The sequence below is a fragment of the Lygodium microphyllum genome, chromosome 17 (genome assembly GCF_053477565.2).
Source record: "Lygodium microphyllum isolate KBCC chromosome 17, Lygodium_microphyllum_v1.1.10, whole genome shotgun sequence".
Classification (NCBI taxonomy): domain Eukaryota; kingdom Viridiplantae; phylum Streptophyta; class Polypodiopsida; order Schizaeales; family Lygodiaceae; genus Lygodium; species Lygodium microphyllum.
This window is the reverse complement of record NC_141151.1, coordinates 135,532,887-135,556,221: the sequence shown is the minus strand read 5'-3', so window position 1 is coordinate 135,556,221 and position 23,335 is coordinate 135,532,887. Positions and strand designations below refer to the sequence as shown.

Below are 23,335 nucleotides of genomic sequence, written 5' to 3'. Positions count from 1 at the left end.
CCAGCCTTTACCATCGCCGCAGCCCTTCTTAGGAGGTTCTGCCCAATCCTATTACCATCAGCTGTACCTGTTACCATCATGACAGCTGCAGCATCTTGCAATCTCAGCCACCGTGGAGGATGCATCTACCAGAGCTGCTCTTGACAGGTACATAGGAGGGTGGACTTTACACACTCATAGCCCTTGCTACATCTTGCTACATGGACTTCACATGAGCTTGGACTGCTTTGGCATGCTCGTTATGGGCATTTAAACCTTGATGCTATTCGATAGGCTTCTTGGAAGAAGATGGTGAAGGGACTCCTAGATTTCCCTCCCATTCACACTCTATGTCCTAGTTGCTTGAGGGGCAAGCAACATAGATAGCCTCCTCCATAGGTTGCTACTTAGAGCTTGGACACCGCTTGAGTTGGTTCACACTAACCTTTGCGGACCTATGGGCATGGGATCCCTTGGGGAGGCCAAGTATTTGATATTGATTGTTGATAACTTTAGCTGTTATGTGTGGCCCTACTTCTTGGGGTACAAGAGTGAGGCGTACTCCCACTTCTATCAGTGGAAGGGGTGTGTGGAAACACAAACCTCTTTCAAAATTCGGAGTGTACACCATGGCAGTGTGAAGGGAGAAGCCCGAGTGGAAGCACAAGTAAGCGGAAGCATTGGAGGTGCGAGCTATGGTAGATGGAGCAAGAGAGTAAGAGAGCAAAAGAGAGAGACTCAAGATGTGGGAACTCCAACAGTTACAATATGCAACCAGCCCCCCTTATTCTATTAGTCACTAGAAGAATAAAGAATGAAGCGACAGTAATGGGCATCCACTACCTATAGTGTATAGGTGTGCGGGAATTGTCAGTATAGTGAATACACAGACAGCATAGGCATAGGTGCCTTTACCCCCCAACAGCCTCCCATTTAAAGGCAAATCCTAGTAAGGAGAGAACAAGAAAAAAGTGACAAAGTACAAATGTACATAAAGTACAACAGGATGAGGAAAGACGTAATCTCATTAGCTTTCTATGAAAGGCAAAACCCTCCGCTTAGAGACTTTTAGTGAGCAGATTTGCAGGATTGTTGATGGACTTGTCCTCAACAATCTCTTTGATAAAGTGGTAACACATCTCAGTGTGCTTTGTCTTCGCATGAAAGATCTGATTCTTGGCTAATTGAATAGCACTCATAGAATTCGAATGTAGTGTAGAGATTACATGAGTAATACCAAGGTCTATGACTAGATTGGCCTAACCAAAGAGCCTCCTTGCAAGCCTCAATGGTTGCAACATACTCTGTCTTTGTAGTAGATAGGACTGTGCATTTTTGTACCCTAGACATCCAAGAAATAACACCTCTAGCAAAGGTGAAGACATAGTTAGAGGTGGACTTGCTACTGTTTGCATGTCTTGCATAATTAATATTAGTGTATCCCACGACGATTGTATCTTGGGCACCATAACATATGCACATATTTGCAGTGCCCTTAATGTACGTCATGATACCCTTCACGATATTCCAATGCCGCCTGCCAGGTGTAGTCATATAGTGTGCTACAACTTCCATTGCAAATGCTATGTTAGGATGAGTGGCTATCATGGCATACATCAAATTGCCCACTACGGATGCATAAGGAATCTTGGTCATCTTAGCCTTTTGCTCATGAGACTGCGGACAATAGGCTTGACTAACCTTCACATGAGAAGGTAAAGGACAGTCAAGAGGCTTAATGTCTTGCATATAAAACCGCTTAAGGACCTTCTCGATGTACTTATTTTGTGACAAGTAAAGGAGCTTCTTAGAGTGATTCTTTCGTTGTCGTGATGCTATGCGGACACAGAGTGAAAAAGCATGGAATGCATCATCATCCAACTTTCTTATTGATCAAGAGAGTCAATGTGATTTGAGTCATTAGTACTACTGTGAGTGGTATGAATGGTCCAAAAATACTAGATTTTTGGACAATTTTAGCCTATTTTTGATATTATTTATTGTAAAAAATCCGAAAAGTTAGAAAAGCTTCTAGATTAGGATGGCACGCAAAAAACAAGTTGCTTTTTCAGCCAATTATGAGATTTTTCATAAAAAAGACAAACTGACGAAATCGTGCGCGTCGCAATCGCTATTGATAGACTGAAAACTGCACTTTGAATTGGAAGAAGAAGAAGTGATCTGGAAGATCCTTGAGCAGGAGTCCTGCAGTTTTACCTCCCTTCCGAAGCCAACAGAGCCATCAGATTTGGGTTCTGAGCAGCAAAGAAAGAGTTGTTATTTTGATGTACGTTTTTGTTCTACGAAGGAGCTCCAGGAGAACTAATGCTTGGAGAGTGCTTCTGAGTAGTGCCAGACAAGGAATGTCAGGTTTTATCAATACATATTGATTTAATTCATTGTGCTTTGTCTTTGTCGTGTTTACCTCTTGTGTATTCTTTTTGTTCTCTTCCATCTCCTATCTCTACTTCTTCCATCTTTGATCCCCGGTGGATACGACCTTTCGACAAGACATTGGTGAACCTGACGTGAAAGGTCGTCAGAAGAAGGAAAGACAAGGTGGGAGAACCTTCGAACACAATCTCCAGTGATGTTTTGCAACAGTTGGTGCAAAATATGAATATGCTTATGTAGGTACAACAACAACAACAGGTGATGTAAGCTTCTGCTCAAACAGAAAGTGTCGTGATGAATGCTTTGCAAGCAGTTGAGCATGAGGTGAAGTTATTCAACGGAAGGAATGTATTTGTATATGTACATACTTATGCTTAAAAGATGGAATTCTTTGGAGTGGCTCAACTCGCATAGAGCCGGTATTTTGTATGTGTTACTGTACATGAATTAAAAGCGCGAATTACTGAATTATACATGTAGGATGTTGACTGGATAGCTTTCAAGAAGACACTCAGAGAAGAATTTTACATTGAAGATACTAGTTTGATTACCCTCAAGACTTTTCAGGAGTGGGTTTTACAATTCAATAAGGGTCTTGTGGCTACAGAATTGTTAAGAGAATTTGAAAGTTGATTTGAGCAGTTGGATCTTGCAGAATAGCAAGCTCTTGCAAGTCAAAAAATTGAATTGTTTCTACATGCAGTTGATCGTGAGCTTCAAGAGAAGCTTGATGATTTGTTGGAGAATCAAACTACAGAGACAGGTCTTAAAACAGAGTGGAGACATGTCAAGGAAACTATAACTGCACTTGTGAAAAAGCATAGAAGAAGAGAAAGATTGTATGTCTCTAGCTTGCCCACTGTTACGGGCAAAACAGTTGAAGTATCTAGTAAGCCACCCACTTCTGTGGCTAACCCTATGGCTGTACCTGCTATTGTTCCCTCTATTAGGGAAGATGTCTTAGATGAATTGTTCAAAGGGATGTGTGATCTTCAATTGAAGGTTGCAAAATTGGATTAAAAAAGAAAAGAGGAAAGGGGATGGGCAGCAGCCCCTAAGCCAAGAAAAAGATGTATGTGGTGTAATAGTTTGCAGCACGAGAGAAAGGATTGTACTACTTATTAGGAGGCCTTGGCACGACAACTCATCTTTTGAAAAGATAGCAAGATTCATGCACAAGAAGCAGGATTGTCTCTTGCTTTGAATTTTGGAAAGGGAGGTATGCAGAAGTTGTTGGAAGATTTGGCTGTTCGAAATGCTTATGCGGTGGTATATGCTTCTACTTTTGGTCTACAGTTGGATAGAATGCATGGCCAAGTAATGGTTGGTCTAAAGGCTAAAATATGGACACATACTTTACATGCAGCTGAAAAGAGAAAGGTTATTGATTGTGAAATGTCTCATGCAGGGCAAGACATTCGCGACATAATTGGTTGGGAATCACCGGTAGATGCATATTTAGTGTATGCATATTTAGCAAAGGTACAAAACACGGATGTACCTGTGGAAGAGAAACGAAAGAGAGATGAAGATAATGCAGGGACATCTAAAAGAATAACAAGAAGAAGTGTGGATCAGCCTAAAGCTACAAATCAGCCACCTTCCAAGCATGTTATAGAAGAGGTCAGTCAAGAGCAAAAACAGGATAGCAAACAAGAGGGCAAAAAGAAGGGCAAGCAGCCAGGATATAAGTTGCAGTCTGACATTGAAACAACAACAAATCTTAAGAAGGTTCTTGAAGAACGGATCCTAAACAGTCGAGTGGAATTCACCTTGGGAGAGATGCTTGGCATTGCCAAGCAAGAATTTTATGATGAGATCATTGACATAATTAAGAGAAAGCGTCAGTATGTTCTTTCAGGCATCTTTTATGGGCTGAATATTAATGACACTATGGCTGAAATTTCAGCTACTATACATGCAGAAAATGAGGTTGAAAACAGTGTTGTCAGTATGTTCTTTGGACATGTATGATGTTATAGCATTGTTTGCTGAGCAAGAAGAATTACAATGGGCTGAAGCACTTGTGGAGACAAAGTATATGACAGTTGACAAAAAGGTGAAACCAATTGCTTTGCCACTTCCACCAGAAAGTGAGGGCTTGTATGAAAAAGTGTCAAGGCAACCAAGCTTACAGGATCCTAAAGATATAGGTCATCAATTTACATCTGAAACATTACATGAATTGAAAGTTGGTGCAGAAGGGTTTCTTTTGCCTACTCAAAAAGGCTGTTTTATGCAAATGTTGGCTAGGCATGGAAAGGCATTTGCATTTCAGCCAATTGAAATAGGTTGTGGGATCCAAATGTTGTCTCTCCTATGGTCATATTGATTGTGCCACATGTACCATGGAACTTGAGGCCTATTACAGTGCCTAAAGCTTACTTGCCAAAGCTGATGGATTTGTTAAATGAAAATATTTGCATGAAGATCTTGAAGCTCTCTTCAGTCCTGTACTCAAATCATTGGTTTACTGTGCCCAAAAAGAATGGGGCTTTGAGATTTATTTAAGATATGCAACCGGTCAATAAAGTAACCATAAGAAATGTGGGTGCAGGTACTGTGGTTGATGAATTTGTAGAGGCTTTTGCAGACATAGCAATCTATTCTTTGGGTGATCTTTACTCGGGGTATAATCAGTTTCAGCTTACAATTGAAAGCAGGGATATCACAACTATGAAGACTCCCTTGGGGTTAGTACGGATGTTTACTCTTCCGTAGGGTGCAACAAACTCAGTGGCACACATGACAAATGCTATGAATAGGGTACTCAGGGATTTTATACCACAATTGACAATGCCCTTCTTGGGTGATGTTCCAATCAAAGGGTATGCAGTGGATGAAAAGAATGAAGAGATGGATGCTCATGAATGTAGACAGTTTGTTGCAGACCATATTGTGGATTGTGAGAGGATTTTGACGCGTCTAGAATATATGCATTTAACTCTTTTTGAACAAAAGTCAGTCTTTGGAGTTGAAGAGCTTTTGATTGTTGGGCATATGTGTGGGCCCTATGGGCGTAGACCATCACCAGCAAAAATAGATGGGATTGATAGAATGCAATATGTATGCACCAATGTATTAGAGGTGTGGAGTTTTTTGGATGCATGTGTGTTCTATTTGATATGGATTCCTCACTCTGCACACGTAGCTAATGTTCTATATCAGCCTCTGAGGAAAGGCCAGAGATTTCATTGGGAAAGGAAGCATCAGAAAGCAATGAAGAAATTGAAGCAGCTCTTAAAATCAGCTCCTACATTGAGAAAGGCTGACTATTCATATGGAAAGCCTATCATTATTACTGTTGATACAAACCCAATAGGGATTGGATGGGCAATTGATTAAGATGATGAGGAAGGGCAAAGATATGCAATACGCTTTGACGCTAAAGTATTGACTGAACGACAGAGAAGGTATCCACAGGTAAAAAGAGAATTATGGGAAATTGTGATAGCCCTTAAATGTGATAAGGAGTATTTTATGGGTGCTCATTGAGATTGATTGTTTGCCGGTATTGGGTATGATTACTAGTTGTGCTACCTTGGACATTGCTATGCTCCGGTGGATTGCATACATCAAATCTTTGAATTGAATTTTAGCATATTGCAAGAAGAGATAACCGAGTGGCAAACATGTTATCTCGGGTACACTATGAGAATGAAGATGGAATGATGGATGAAGAGGAAGAAGATGACTTTCTTGCGGTTGAAAATGATGTTGCAAGAGTGAATTTAGCAATGCAAGATGCTGCTACAGCATTAACAGAAGCTTGGACAACAAAGAGAAGACACTTTAGATGTTTCGCATCTTGTGTAGAAGTGTTTCTGAAATACAAATATGCAGGAGAGTGACTGAGAATTGGTCAATACTTGAATACATTAACAAAGAGAGATGAATGGTCAGATGAGGAGTTTAAGAAGATCAAGAGGAAAGCCTATGGATTTTTCTTAAAAGATGGATACTTATGGAAACATGCTAAAAAGAAACAGGGTATGCCATTGTGAGTTTTGGGTGACAGAGCTTCACAAGTAAATGTTATGCAAGAATTTCATGAAAGCTTATGGGCTGGTCATAGAGGTGTTTGGGGTACTTTTGCAAAGATTGGTCATAGAGGTGTTTGGGGTACTTTTGCAAAGATCAAAGAAATATATTGGTGGCAGGGCATATATAAGGATGTTGCTCACTTTGTGGAAACATGTACGACATGCCAAATGTATTCATCTATGAGACATTAGGATGGATTGCAGGCCACATATCCATTGTCTCTTCATTTTAAGTGGGTGGTGGATTTAGTCACGATGTCTACAGGTCTTTGGCAAATGAGATATCTTGTGTTTGCTTGTGAAATCTTGACTAATCAAGTGGAAGGGAGAGCTCTACGTCCTAAGACAACAAATGCCGTGTGTACTTTTCTCGTAGAAGAGATCTTTTGTCGGTATGGTTGTGTGGGAAAAATTACAGTAGATAGGAGTGAGATGGATGCAGGTGAAGCTCGTGATTTCTTTGCATGGTTGGGGATAAAGCTTGCTTTAACTTCATCCTATAACCATGAAGGAAATGGCAAAAGTGAAAGAGGCCATCCACCTATTGTGAAGGCATTGGCAAAAGCATGTGGAGAGAAGGTAAAAGAGTGGCCACGATTTCTCCCTTATGCCTTGTGGGCTGACAGAACAACTCATAGTGCTGTTACAGGATATATGCCTGCATAATTGATGTATGGCAAAAAACCATTCATGCCAATAGAAGAGATGACAGTCACATGGAGTGTGCTACCTTGGGAAGAGGAGTTGAATCGAGAGTTGTTGGCCTTACGCATTAGACGGTTGGAAAGAAAGTTAGAAGACATAGAGGCAACAATTGCAAAGTTAAGGGCAACAAGGATACAGAATAAGAGACGGTTTGACAAAAGACATAGATTGAGGCTAAGAACCATACAAGATGGGGATTGGGTATTGGTTTTATGATAGTAGTTTAGACAACCAGCATAGTGTCATGCGTAAAGTTTCTAAAAGATGGTTTGGACCCTATGTGGTAAGACAAGTGTTTGATAATGCTACTTATGCATTGAATGAACTGGATGGGACAACCATAAAACTTTCGGTAGCAGGGAAAAGAATCAAATTATTCAAGAGGCGGGAATCTAATGTCTATGAGTTGCTAGAATTGGAAGAAAATAGTGGCCATGATACAGGGGGTAGCCAGGAAGATGAAGAAGCAAAGGATATGGTTGCAGAGGATGAGAAGGACTGAGAATCTAGTGACAACTAGGTTTTTTGGCACATATCGGAGGATGTGCAGGTTCAGAGAGGGTGGATGTCGTGATGCTATGCGGACACAGTGTGAAAAAGCATGAAATGCATCACCATCCGACTTTCTTATTGATTAAGAGAGTCAATGTGATTTGAGTCATTAGTACTAGTGTGAGTGGCATGAATGGTCCAAAAATACTAGATTTTTGGACAATTTTAGTCTATTTTTGATATTATTTATTGTAAAAAATCCAAAAAAGTTAGAAAAGCTTTTAGATTAGGATGGCATGCAAAAAGCAAGTTACTTTTTCAGCCAGCTATGAGATTTTTCATAAAAAAGACAGATTGACGAAATTGCGCCCGTTCCAATCACTGTTGACAAACCGAAAACTGCACTTTGAACTGGAAGAAGAAGAAAAAGTGATCCAGGAGATCCCTAAGCAAGTGTCCGTGTCCTGGGGTTTTACACCCCTTCCGAAGTCAACGGAGCCAACAGATTTGGGTTCTGAGCAGCAGAGAAAGAGCTATTATTTTAATGCACGTTTTTGTTCTACGAAGGAGCTCTAGGAGAACTAATGCTTGGAGAGTGCTTCTGAGTAGTGCCAGACAAGAAATGCCATGTTTTATCAATACATATTGATTTAATTTATTGTGCTTTCTCTTTGTTGTGTTTACCTCTTGTGTATTCTTTTTCTTCTCTTCCATCTCCTATCTCTACTTCCTTCCATCTTTGATCCCCGGTGGATACGACCTTTCGACAAAAACCCCTCCGACATTGTGTAATGCATATTCCAAGGATATCTGAAGCTTATTCCATGTCTTTCATCTCCAAGCTCTTCTTGAGTTGACTTTTCAAGGCATCTAGCTCATCATGAGCACTCCCAACAATCAACATATCATCCACATAGAGTATCAAAGCCATAAGGCTACCATCAGGGCCTTCTTTTTGTATAACCATGGATCCCATATCACTACAGGTATATCCTTGTGAATGTATGAAAGCATCAAACTTTTGGTACCATTTCCTAGGTGCCTGCTTAAGGGCCAAGGCCATAAAGGCTCTTTCTCAACTTGCACACTAGGTGTTCCTTGCCTTTTTTCTCAAAGCCCTTAGGTTGCTGTATATAAATCTCATCATGCAAGTCCCCATGTAAGAAAGTCATCTTGACATCCATCTGATAGAGGTCCAAATCTACCTGCACAACCAAAGCCAAAACCAAACATAGGATAGTCATCTTGGCTACAGGAGAGAAGACTTCATCGAAGTCAACACCATGCTCTTGCTTAGAACCCTTAGCAACCAATTTGGCCTTGAAGGTTGGCTTGGGACGTCCAGGGGTATTCTTCAACTTGTACATCCACTTGCATGGCAAAGTATGCTTTCCAGCAGGCAAATGAACTAAATCTTACGTATGATTTTTCTGCAGCGAGTCATACTCTGACTGCATGGCCCTCTCCCAAGAGTGACCATTATCTCTGTGCATGGCCTCATCATAGGTACGAGACTCACCAGCATCTATCACCTTAACATAATCCATGGAGGGTGCAAATGGATCAAGATGATGTCCATCTCTAGTAGATCGCCTCAAAATAGGCTGTGGGGCTTGTACATCCTAACATCACGATCACGGGCCATTGGAGCATTAGCTAGTGTAGGTTGTCTAGCTGGTTGTACAGTAATAGGAGGCTCCTCTTGAAATATTACTTTATGGACCTCAACGACCTACTCAGGTTGCTTATGCATTTTCTTCTCATGGAAATGGTTGTGGATGATTTTCCAAGCCTATGGATCCAATAGGCAATAGCCTATCTCACTTGCATTTCTATAACTAAGAAAGATGCATTTCACAAACTTAGGATTCAGCTCATTGTGCTTGTCCCTGGAAACATGCCAGAAATCCTCATAACCAAAGATACGCAAATGAGCATATGACGGAGATTTTCAAGACCATGTCTCATGAGCAACTCGATAGTCAAGAACAGTGCATGGTGATCGATTAATCAAATGTACAGTAGTAGTAATTGCTTTGGCCCAAAAGTGGTGTGGTATGCTTGCGTGGCTAAGCATACTACAGACCCTCTCCTGAATTGTCTTGTTTATACACTCAGCCATACCATTCTAGGATGGGGTGTACAGGGCGGTCAACTAGCGCTTAATACCCCTCTCATTACAAAATTTCTCACAAGCTTGAGATACATACTCTCCTCCATTGTCAGATCCTAGGCCTTTTAGCCTATACCTAGACTAGTTTTCGGCAAAAGCAAGCCAACGTTGAAACATAGCCAAGACTTCCAATTTCTGCTTTATGGGGTATGCCCATACCTCATCAATGAAAGTAACGAAATACTTCACACTACCTAACCACTTGCAAGTATAGGTTCACAAACATTAGAATGAACAAGAGCCAAAGGCTCACCCATACGCGTAATGCCAGACTTCTGCGAACTATGGGTTTGCCTGCCATGAAGACATTGATGTTAAAATAATAGGTATGCCCTTATACCATGTCAAAATAAGCGATAGTGCAGAGAGACAGCAGGGTTTGCAGGGAGTAACATAGAGTGTTTATGGCAAACACTGAGAGAGAAGAGAAACTTAGAAACACAAGAAAAACATGGTGATGATGCACTGAATCATGCTATGAGGAGAAAAGCTGATACAGTGGAGCCGAAGCTTAGAAGATAATTGCATTGTCTTGTTTGAATTAGGCAGCAACACCTATGGGAATCTACATAGTGAAGGGAGCAAAATGCAGTCCTTTGAGTAGTGGGCTATTGAAGTAATCACTGTAAGGTGAAGGACAGATGTTGAGGGAGCAAACACAGTCCTTTGATGCTGTCGGAGATGTGGAAGATGTTCACCAGCTGTTGAGGAAGCGAACTGCAATCCTCTGATGCTGGGTAGTGACCTGGGCAACAAAATGCAAATTCTAGAGTGTTGGAGTTGTCAAATGTAGGGAGAACAGCCCAGGTGCTAACACTAGGTCGATAATGATGACACCAGATGATGGAAGATAAACCGGGCTGCTAAAATGCAAGTCCCAATAGCCTCTGTGATAGACGAGTGACACCATGTAATGGAGGAGGAGACAAGCTGCAAAAACGCAGCCACTGTGATAGACGAGTGATGAAATCACTGACGCTTGGTGATGGAGACCATCGCTAGAGGCTAGGATGTTGGTGCCAAGCTGGAGATGATGACGCCAAGCAAGGAAAAGACCTCCAAATTAAAAAACATAGGTGAAAGTGGAGCCTAAAGGAGAAGGGTGTTGATGCCAAGCAGAGGATGGTGACAGCAGGTGGAAGATGCTTCAAATGCAAGGCCTAATGTTGGAACAGGGCGCTTGAAGTTGAAGAGGAAGGTAACCTGAAAGATTGCCACCTAAAGGGTAACCTGTAGTAAGAAACAATAGACGGGATGAATTATAGAACCTGACTTCACCTTGGGAGAGAAGCCACTAGCTCTGATACTCCATACTAGAAGGAATTTGAAGGCTTCGTTCTAGGTGGTCTTTGAAGATCCTGGGTATTAGGAGGAGAAATAATTTCTCGAGTATAGCCATTACCAAGAGAGTAAAGGGTAGGTGATGGATTTCATGATGAGGAGGTTCCCCCCACTGAGGGGAAAACAGAAGTCCCCTTCGAGGGCAAAGAGAGTATAGCCCCCTTTGAATCCCCCTCTATGAGAGAGAGGGAATCTAAAAAATCATGGATCACGAATGCTGAATCATTTGATGACAAAGGAATTGCCTCCGGTCGTGCCGAAGAAGGTATCTCAGGTGTTGAATGCCGAGAGGTGGCCTCTCGAACTTGATTAGTTGAGTGTGGGGAAAGGTGAGGCTCATGCGGAGCCAAGGGTAGGCAATAGTTGCTGTTTGCCAATGGGGCGGACTGCAGAGTCGAAGTGATAGAAGGTGTTGAACAATCACTGTCTCTCGAAGGAGCGGATTGCCTAGGGGATGGTAGCCAACAATCACTCTCTATCGGTGGAGCAGACTACAGAACTGCGGGTTGTTGAGGTGGCATTCTTGAAACCCTAAAAGAAGCAGAAGCAACCTCCGTAGCACATTGCGGCGGTCACGAGGAGGCCATGGTACCAGTCGATCCTTCTATGGCTCGATAGGGTTTAGTGCGCATCGGATGCATCTTATTGCCTTGAGCATAAAAATTTAAAAGTTGGTGCAGAATAAACTCTGTGGCCCAAAAGAGAGAAGTGGCTTAATGAGTGCCGGGGGGTAGACACATATACTTCGATGGGGTGTAGGGAGCAAAGGTCCATTGTGGCAAGCATTGGTGGGGGTTTCGGTGATGCGGGAAGAGGAGCACCCAATGGTCTGTCCATTTGCATGTGGAGAAGTCGCAGCACCAGAGTGTCAACTTGTAAAAGGGTGGGTGGCAGGAGAGGAAGAGAAGGATATCTCTATCTCTTGTTGATGTAGTAGAAATGAAGGGGGAAATCAGTAGATGATGCCGAACTCACAACCTGTCTTTGCCTTCTCTAATGAACAGGATCTTTAGCTCTCTGAGCTCATGCGCTTTGATAGCATGTCAAAATAAGAGGTGTGCTCTGATACCATGTTAGAATAACATGTATACTTTGATACCATGCACTTCATCTTCGGCATCCTCCTCCATCTTTGGAGTTGCTGCCATCATCATTCTCATCATGATCTGGTGCCCTCACTGACGCCTCGGGCTGCGTGCAGGGACTCAGTCCAGGCTATTGTATTCATGATTCATCTTCATTCATTGCAGATTTGTTTCCTCCTTTTTCTGCTCTCTTCCTCTTCCTTTCTCTCTAGGAACATATGATGGTTGGGAATATATGGAGAGACTGCTTGTCATGATGATAGCACATATGATAAGGGCGAAAGCCTCAGTACCACAAGAGATCATCCGAGCAGAGTTGGGTGTAGCACCCATGGTAGTGGAGACACTATTCTAGGCAATCACTTTCCTCCAAAGAATATGGCAGCTACCTAAGGACCAATACCCTAGGCTAGCTTTGGGGTCTTCAAGACAACTTGTAGCGAGGGAGATAGACAATGTTGGTATGCACATATGAGCGTGTGGCTGAACTTGCATGGCATGAATATAGATAGATTGCCATTGTTCGATTACAACCTTGATTGTCCCACTTTGAGTCTCAACCGTTCAGAGTTGAATAGAGTGATTAGAGCAGACATCACTTAAGTGGAGACAGAGAGGACTTGGTCCAAGCCCCCTTTCCCATTATGCACAAAGATGGCACAATACCAGTGTCACTTCTTGTAGCTTTCCTATGGACAGATCTGCAGCTCATCACATTAGCTAATGATTGAGACAGGTTGATGGAGTCATGTTGCAGCAAATGAGAGGATATGCCAGATTTGCGGATGGGAGCCAGAGATGGAGGAACACTACATTTGTAGATGTACTGTATACTATGATATTTGAGGCCGCTACCATTGCCTCTTTAAGGAGGGCTTTGGACCATTGAGACGGGTGATGGATTATGAGGACCATAGATGTTTGGGTCTTTTCTTATTGGAGCTCCAATGGAGCAGAGTAGCATAGTTACGGGATCGGAGCCAATCCTAGCCACGTCCGCCCCTCCAGAGAGTAGTTACAGACTTTTTTAGTATAGCTACCCCCTCGGCCACTGCCACCTTAGACACATTTCCTACTACTGACAGGCGCCATCGAGGGACATCACTAGGTGGCATCACAGTAGACAGAGCTACAGCATTGTTGTGCAGAGCACGACACCCTAGGGTACCTGCTTGGCAACGTAGGCATGCTCATAGGCAGCATATTCTCACCACGATTGCTCGCTACAGATGAAGATTACCACACTGACTTAGTCGGAGATTGTTGGCAGAGTTTTGTTGGATTCATAGACTGAGAAGGAGATATTCTATACTCTTTCCTTATTTTTCATTTCACATTTCAGTTTATAATGTAGATCTAGACATAATATTGTTTTTCTTCTCTGATGAGAGATGATGATACCAGTTGTATTGGTTATGGTCTCATAGGCCATCTTGGCCTTTTAGAGATGCTAATAGATCTTTATTTCTATCTTTCTTTCTCTATATTCGTGTTCTTCTTGTGTACTCTCATAAATGTACTCTGTAGAGTAATGTGGACTTGACCAATATATCAAAGAGCCACATTGTTATGTCCTTGCACATCCGGATGGACGCTAGTAGCATTGGTCACAGTGGTCATAAAGTGACTTAGTGTGAATGCCCTAAGGGCACTTTCGGGTTAGGGCAGTTGAGTCCGATTTATAGGATTCCCTACTATGCACATTCATTGTGTGATCACCACTCTTGGACTCTTAGCCCATTGGCTGGCACATCCATACACTGGAATGGTGTGGGCATGTGGTATGGGATGCCAATCCTTGGGATGGTTGTGGCTTGGAGTGCTGCTAGCTCTTAGGCTCAAGGGCGAGCTTGCTTGGCTCTATGGTTGGGATGTGAGTCTGATGTCCTGTCCCTTTTATGTGAGTTTGTCGAGTCTTGTGTGCAGGTTAGATCTGAGGGGGGATGTCAACCTGCAATTGGACGCGAGATCCAATGATGTGCACAAAACCACTTTTGCTCATGGAACCATGATGGTTCACACTTGACAGGTACGCCTTTATCTCATGTAGAGTGGTATGAGACTGCTGGCGGGAGGGACATGCACGGGGACATGTGTTGTGGATGGTGGGTATGAAAGCGAGGTATGTTTCTTGTTTTGTACTAGTGCTCGAGCTTTGTGTCGGGTCGATGCTTGTGCACAAGGATTTTCGGTGATTCTAATGATTAGAGTCCGGGGAGTTGCCACTCTAGGGCTACAGTAGACCAATGTTGGAAGTTGAAACCTTGTGGCTTGGATAAGCATTCGAGTTTTGGTTGATAGTAATTTTTATTGAATTAATATTTAACGTTAATGGTATTATTAACTTTAACGCTACTGTAGATAGTATCATCACCATAACATTTAATGATTACCCTAATGATATACTGATTTTGATCTTACCATTATGTTTAAATATTTAGATAAACATTGTTGTAGGCATCAAGGAGAGAGGGAGACTATGATGGCCAAGAGAGAGAAAGGTGTCTTCGATAGAAGAGAGAGATAGAAAGAAAAGAAAAGAACGAAAGATATATTAACGTCTGCAAAAGGCAAAGTGGCCTATAAGACAAAACCAAAGTACATCTTTGTTCAATGTCATCTCATTATGAAAGTGAAAGAAAAATGCATCCTAGTATAAGGCTAACATCTAAAGATCTGTATGCCTAAAAAATTGAGTGTATAAAATGTCTAGCTATAGTAGCTCCTCTCTAAATGTGAAGATCAACACAGGATCCCAACCATGATGTGATCCAGGGCTGCCTTGGTAATGTGTCGAAGGGTGAGTCTCCTGTGTCTTGTAACGATGGCTTCGATCCAACTATAGTATGGGCTCCTCAGTCATCGGCCGTGTGGTTGAAGTCACCGTGCTTGATAAAGTGCAATGGCCTTGTCTAGTGTGACTCCGCGGCATGGAGTAGGGGTAGTTTGGCCTGATGGATTTGTGCCTACTGAGCTAGTAGTGCCTGTGGGGTCTAATCTATGAATGAAATCAATCCATCACTTCTCCTTGCCTGGGTCCCTGTGGGTGAGTTGGTATCTTGTCTCGTAGTAGTGCTGTGTGGTGCCTTTAAAGCTCTAGGAGGAAAAGCCCCAGACATCTTTGGTCCTCATACTCCATGACATGACGAAGAGGTCCAAAGCCCTCATGGAAAAGGCAGTGATATACGTCATATACATTGTATGTCTGCATATGTAATGCTCCTCCATCTTAGGCGCTTTATCATAGAGCTGGCATATCCTATTCTCTGTTGGAATATCTGCCCATCTACCTGTCTCTATCTGCAATTGATGGGAGTAGGCGTGCATCTGTCCAATAACAGCCTGCATACTGTGGGAGAGGTGCATGTCCATATACTACAGTCGGATAATAAATCCATCCTCAGAGAGGTGTAGGAAGTGATGTGCATATACCGGCCTAATTTGGAAGTACAAGTTTTCACCTCCAAGTGTTTGCACTATCTAGTACTAGTGTTATGAAAAAGCATTCTCATGTTTTTGAAAAGAGTTGAACTTTGGCATGCGGTATTAGTGAAATAGTAGCAAGTATGTTACAGAAGCATGTTGTAAATGAGTACCAAGGTAAAGAACAGAGGGTCTATTTTAATAAAGACAACAAGTCCATACTTCTATTTTAGTGATTGCCATAGTCGAAAGCTCTATTGAAAGTCAAGGAATTTTGGCAGAAGAGTTTACTCCTTGCATGTAAAACTCCATCTACAGTCCTAAAGGGAGCTGCGGGTGGTGGATCAAGTCCTCCCAGTCTCAACTCTTAGGACATCAGCCCTAATAACTGAATTTAGCTCTGACTGAGAGGGAGTGTAGGATAGCTGAACCTGTACTCAAAGGGTGGGAGTTGGTTGATGTCTAGCCCATGTAAGGTCATCCAAGTAGCCATTTGTGAGTACCAATAGTCCCTCTCACTTGCCTTTGCTAGGAAGTCAATGCCAATCTTGGATATTTGTGGCACAGAAGCTCCCATATCCTGTGTAAGAAAGTCACTGCTCTAAAGAGTGCCTCCACAACCATAGATGTTGCCCCTAACTTTGCAATGATGATAGGGAGTGGGATGGAGGGCTTGCTCTTGATCATGCATGATATCATCATCACCAATGGTCTCTCTATGCGATCCCAACTATCATAGTGGTCTCTCTCTGGGCCAGTCTGGTTAGCGAGTGGGCTCAATTGTCTGTGATATAGGCTGCAACCCTAGACCTACTCTCCATACGGAAGAGTAGGTGTGACTAGTGTGTTTCTACAACCCCCCAAAATGGATGGCTTGATGATGAATGAGTACAAGGACACTCATACACGCCTATAGAGAGAGATTGCTTTGGGCAGTCAGACACATAGCCAAGCAAGGATGCTCTTCAGATGCCTAGTGCGAAAGAAGAAGCAAGACTACTTACCAAAAATTGAGACAGAGATATACTAGCTATTTTTGGGATGGGATAGCAAAAGAGCATGGAGAATGTTTCATGAGAGATAGTCCCCCTATACAAATTACATCACTTGATGCTTAGTTCCATTATGGGAGACAATTATATGATGTACTGGGACAAATACTCATACATCCTACACAAGCCCACAGGGCAATGCAATGCTCCTTCACTAGTAAGATGGTTAGAGAGGCGATCTACAAACTAGAGAATGGGAGGGCACAAGATGAGGACAGTCTAGTGGCAGTGCACTTCTCACATGAATATAACACACTAACACCCATATCGACAGGTATGTTCAACAAAGCAGTATGTGAGGGATTCCCAAAAGTATGGTCAGGCCATACTATACTCCCACTCTTTAAGAGTGGCGACCCTCTGATTCCCAATAACTATAGGACCATACTAGAGGGTCGCCACTCTTAAAGAGTGGGAGTATAGTATGGTCAAACCATACTATACTCCCACTCTTTAAGAGTGGCGACCCTCTAATTCCCAATAACTATAGGACCATCATGATTGGCAACACACTAGCTAAGATATATGGATAGATATTGGAGTATGAGCTTAGTGCATGGGCTGAGATGCAAGGCAAAAGAGCATAGGGGCAAGCTAGTTTTAGGCATGGATACACCACATTGAATCATATTCTTACACTCAAGGCAATCATTGAGGAGGGCCGAGCTCGAGACGAGGATTTATTGTTGATTTGTAGATTTTTGCAAGGCATTTGACACAGTATCTCAAGCATGTTTCATGCAGAGATTGCAGGAGATTGGAGTGCCAAAGGATATGCAGTTGGACATTTATACATTGTACGAGAAAGTGACAGGTCATATGCGCACACCTAGGGAGATGTCTGAGAGGATCAACAACACCTTAGGAGTAAAACATGGATGTCCCCCTTTCACCCACGCTATTTGGACTATACATAGTTGAGGTGTCTAACTACATTGATAGAGAAGGTGGAGCTAGAGCTAGCCTAGCTAGAGTATTAATACCAATATTATTATATACTAATGACATTGTACTCGTTTCAAACTCACCAGAGGGCCTATAGCATCACTGATGCACTATATACCTTTGTAGAGATAGAGATCTCACAATGAAACTTGGAAAAAACAAAGTCATGGTATTCAACACCTCGGCAGCATGGGTGACTCAATCTATGTATTAGTTCACATTTGGGGTTTGCATGGGGTCAAGGTGTGTGGGAATGCATACATAGTTGAAGTATGCAAGGTCTTTACCAAATCTCTTGTGCATTCTTCTAGTGATCTACTCAAGTCTAGCATTTGTAATTTGTCATGCACCACTGTATATATGTGAAGTCTCCTTTGCAAGTGATATTTGCGGTGCTTGGGGATATATGGCACAATGTCTCACATGTGTCTGCAAGAGATCGCAAAGATCAAGATGGCATGATCCACTGCTATTCCTATCGGTCTCGCGGAGATCTCAAAGTTCTTGATGTTTAGTATTAATGATGTTGATCCTGTCAGGTAATTCACTGTACTTGCTCGTCACTTGTGGTTCCAACATGCCAAAGCATCTGATTCTGGCCAACGTGATAGACCATTTAAGATGGCTAATCTATGTGTACTTCCCAGAGCTAGTAAGTGTGTCCTGTAGGTATTCAGTTCTTTGTCTTGGATCATCCTATGTAGACCCACCTCATCTACATCAATCTCTTTGAACATGGCATCCTTATGTATGTAAAAGTCACTTTTCCTGGCCCTAGTCTGTGTATTAAAATCCTCTACCAAAAGCACATCTCCCAAACTAGCCTATCTCATGATATCCTCGTATAATGTGTGAAAGGGTGACCCATCTCGTGAAGTGTAGTTCGAGTTTGTAGGAGGAAAGCAGCATATAGCGATAAAAATATCACGTGATCTCCCTCTGTATATACTGATCCACATGTATCGTGCATCCTCATCTTTATGCATCACCTGCACCCCTAAAAATTTGATAGTAAGCTCCCTTTGCATTGGCCATTTCTCTATACATGGCTATGTCTATTTTTCTAAAACTATCCTCAAAATACCCAGCATTCAACCGTAGCGCTCCATTGCAATTCCATATTGACATCCTAAGTGTCTCATAGGCCATGCACTATCATTGTGATTGATGTCTTGCAGTAATTATCCTACCATCTTTGTATATTGCGTACTTTCTCTCCTTACATGCCTCCAATATCTTTGGCATGTTGGCTTTTCTATGTTCTAGTTGAGCAACTGTTAAATCCTCATCAAGGTATGTTTTTTCTCCCTCATGAGGGCCCCACGTTTTGTGAGGAATGCTTTTTTCTTGTCCATGTTTTCAAACTTCAGCATAAGGATACACCCTCTCGTCCATTGGATCTCCTGCTCTCCATGCATCTGGAACGGATATCTCTTTTGCCCCCATTTTCTCACTCAAGGTTGTCGCATCTTCTTGTGGGGTGCTCTTTTCAGCCCATTCTACTACATGAATTTAGAGTGCTCAGATTTTCCATCTTGCTTTTTCCTCTATGGTAGCATTCGTCACTTTCACTTTGCTTGCATGCCCTTCTTTGTTTTTCCTTGCAACTTCAATCCATTGAGCATTTTCTTTAGTGACATGTTCCATTGTTTCTACCTTCTTTCTTGCCCCTTCAACTACGTCGGTCCATGTATGTATGTCCTTAAGACATTCCATCTCTTTTTCCAATGCGGTGCAATTAGTGTTGGCTTCTGTGTATCAAGTTTCTCCTTATATGTTGTGACACCTTTCTCATAAGCATTTAGCTTGTAGAGAAAAAGAGACATCGTTGTCTCCAGATGAGATATTGGTGCTGCAAGAGAGAAAGTACGTGAGATAGGATCGTCTCAGAATGGATGTAAGTCTAGCATAGATGTCCGATAGAATATCTATTGTAGGCGGATATCATTTTCGAGACGACATGGGGGTAATTGTCAGTTTGGGGGGGGGGGGTTTTGATTTTTTGCCACCTAGATGGGGAAGTTGATTCCCTTCCTAAGAGGGGGCTAACGTGTATAATAAGCCATTCGTATGGAAGATGTGGACAATTTTCTTTTAGTCACGTGTAAGTTTCTTTTTTTTTTAAAAGAGAGGAGAACCTTAAAAAATTATTTGAGTTGGATATGGGGAAGAAGAGCTTGGATGCATATTCACAAGAGTTTAAAGATTTGTTGCATAAAACGAAGGCCTTGGATGATCCTCAAGTGCTGCTCTACATGCGATACCTTTTTGAATTGCTGCTGGACTACTAGAATGAGGTGCTCTGCAATCCCCTTTATTCGCTCGAGGATGTCTATAGATATGTAAAGAATTTTGATAACACTTCGGATGCAAGTAGGGATAGCCAATCGATAGGGGGTTTCCATCGAGCTGCCTCGGTCTTTAAGTCAAAGAAGTTAGCTAGCCCAATAGCAACTTGTTAGCCGTCTTTGGAGTTACATAAGCAGAAGGATGGTAAGCACAATGTCACTCATAGCAAGGAGTGCTCAAAGGGCCGTTGCTTTGCTTGCTATTAAACAGATCACTTTTGCGGTGATCATAAGTGCCTTGCCATTAGATGGATCACTTTTGCGGTGCTCATGAGTGCCCTCAAAACAAGATGGTGAAGTCTACTTCTAAGACTTCGATAAATACTCTTGAAGCTCTAGGTATATCTTCTGAAATTTTATTTGAAGATTGTTTTGTTAATGCTAGTAATAGCAATAGTAGTTTCATTAATAAAACAGTTTTTGGCCCGCATGACCTTTTAAAGGTCATTGAGTGTCATAGTTGCTTGAAGTGGTGTTTTCGGGCTGCCCAAAACTGAAATATTTCAGCCCCGAAATGTTTTGGTCGTGAAATGTGTTTTGGAACAACTATTTCGGGACAAGCAAGGTAACTCACCCAATTTCGAGACAAATTGTTTATTTTGCCTTGCTGCGTGCAGATTTTGCCCTGTTTTGTTTGCTCTCCACCCTCTTTCTTAGCTGTCCACTCTCCCTACTTGGTGTTTGCTCCCCCCCTTTCACATCTACTGCCGTCTATAGCCTTGAAACCCTATATTCCTCATCCCTCAGCTGCCCAATTCTTTTCCTTTCCTATTCGCACTATTTACAACACTTCCTCCCTAGATTTGGAGTTGTTTTTTAGTGTTTCCAGCAAGCAACCCCTCTTCTCTCTTCATTCTTTGCTGTTCATACCGGTTCGAGTTGGTTTTCTCAAAGTTTGCTGTTGGTTTCCTCTATTTCCAGCGAGGAACAACCATGGTGAAGGATACATTTTGGAGCCACATGTGTATCATTGGTAACTATGGAGCTAGCAGTAGCTCAAAGTGGTGGGAATGCAACTATTGCCATGTCATACACATGGGGAGCGTTACATGAGTGAAGGATCATCTTGTTTATGTTAGTGGTGAGGATATTGATAATTGCCTTGATGTGCCTAATGATGGTTTGCTAGTTTAGAGCATTAGAGATGGTTGCCACGGGGACGTGAAATTTTAAGATACTCTAATCTTGATGATAACATTTGATTAAGATATTAATCAAATGTGCAAGGTTTATTTAGCACATGTGATGCACATGGTATCTATTTTATGGTAATAGGCCAAGGACCCGAGGATGTAAATAGTAGGTGGTACCTGGTGTCAGATTTGGGCCTAGACTAATTTATTGACTACTAATGTCAATGGTAACATTAGAGACTAGGCATTAATTAATTAATTAATTAATGACAATCTAAGGGTAAATAATTACTTAGGGATACTTGGAAGACAAATTGGCCTAGCCAATGTAATTGTTGGCTGGTGAAATTGATTTTTTGAGAATTAGAATAATTATTAAATTAGTTTTCAAAATTAATATTTTGAAAATTAATTTAAATAAGGTGGATAATGCTAGAAAATGGGATTAGAAGGTTGCCACTTGGCAAAACTTGCCCATACAAGTGAAAAAAACAGAGCCTTCTAGGTGCAGGCGATAGCAGGCCAAGGTCCTTTTGGTGCAACTGACAGCATACATGAGGGGGAAATTGTCTTTTTGGTGGTTCTAAGCTGTAGATGATAGGTGCCATGGTTATTTGAGCAGGGCAACAACAGTTTTTTAGTGTTTCTCATGATAAAACTTTGAAATTTATCTCTCTACAGCATTTTTTCTCATCCCTCAGCCATTTGTCAAGTTATCTCAATATTTTCTAGTAGCTTGAGCCATCAGAGGAAGAGATTTTAGTCAATCTTTACTGTTAACCCTAATTTACAACAAAAATTAGGGTTTGACAGCCGCCTTGGCATGTGTGCTTAGATTGAGAGCCTAGGACTTGAATTCCAGTAGCTAAATTGAGAAAATTCAGGGAGATTCAAGAGGCCAGCCAGCCAATATAAGATTTGGGACTCAATTTGTTTTTCAAGGAGCAGTGTGAAGACCAATCCCCAAGCAAATCAAGGGGCAAATTGGTTTGAATACTTGCTGGTAAGTTTTGACAGTAAGAGGCACTTGGATTAGTGGAGGAGATCAAAGGATCTCAGTTGTACTCCTTCCATTTGTAATATAAGATAAAGAAATACCGCAAGGGGCGCCAATTTTGGAGGCAACTAGGTGTTCAATGTCCAAGATTAAAGTGGTAAAGTGTGTGCATTATCAGTTTATGTGAATTTTATGCTTGCTGTAATTAGTACTTAATCAGGTTATTTACCACCCTATCCAAGGAGGAAGGCTGGTTTCAATGGCCTTGTGGTCAGTGTTGCAAATGAGGATGATACTCCATGACAAAGTGCGTGCTGTTTGGTAACGTAGTTGTATTTATTTTTTGTGCACTGTTTAGCGAGTACTCTATTTTTTGAGTCTATATGATATAATATGAGTCTATGGTTGGTTGTTGTTGAGTCTTCAATTTGTTGGGTGTAAAGCTCCTTTGGGTGTAAACTCCCATTTATCCCGTGTGTATAAACTTTGTGTACCGTGCAACATGCTGGTACCCTCTTACTCGATTCTCTTCCCTCTTAGCTCTAATCTCTGATCATTCCAGGCTCGCATTCTGATCAACACTCCAGCGTAACAAAGTGGTATCAGAGTTAGGTTACAACATTCGCGTTTCCCAAGAGTGTTAGGTCGTAGGACTGACAGCAGTCTACAAACAACAATTGACTCGTGAGGCAGAACAGGTTGCGTGCAAACGACCATCATAGGTCGACTTGAAGAAAAACGATCTATACAGCACAGGTTGTGCAAAAGACCAGCGAATAGTCGTGCAGAAGACCAACAGTGCCAGCAAGTAGATCAAGTAGAAGACCAGTGGCGCTAGCGAGCAGTTGAGTGGAAGACTAGTGGAACCAGTGTGCACCAGCTAGTGGGCGACTAGATTTGACAAAATAATGCCAGACGGGACCAACGTGGTGGTTAGGCAGACGTGTGATACGGGTCGATGTGGGCAGACGAGCAACTAGCTAAAAATTCGTTTTTTTGGGTTGTGAAGTGGCTTACTTTAAGCCATGGTTCGCATGTGCAAGCATGATCTACAGACCAGTGCATTTTTATGCTCGGAAATTTGGTGGTTTTCCCAAATTTGATGACGGTTATACATAATAGAACAATTTGACTAGAAAATTGCAGAAATTGCACACATTGGTTCCAAAATTTTTGGGGCTTTTCTCATATCAATGAAATTTTGCTTAGCAGAGTCAAATTTGTT

The 23,335-nt window shown here is 42.0% G+C and overlaps 1 protein-coding gene across 3 annotated transcripts in view; it reads left to right on the top strand.

Moving 5' to 3' along the window:
* LOC148022394 (putative sphingolipid transporter spinster homolog 2) overlaps positions 1 to 23,335 on the top strand; it is a 176,865-nt gene that overhangs the window by 58,379 nt on the left and 95,151 nt on the right. The window lies entirely within an intron of this gene.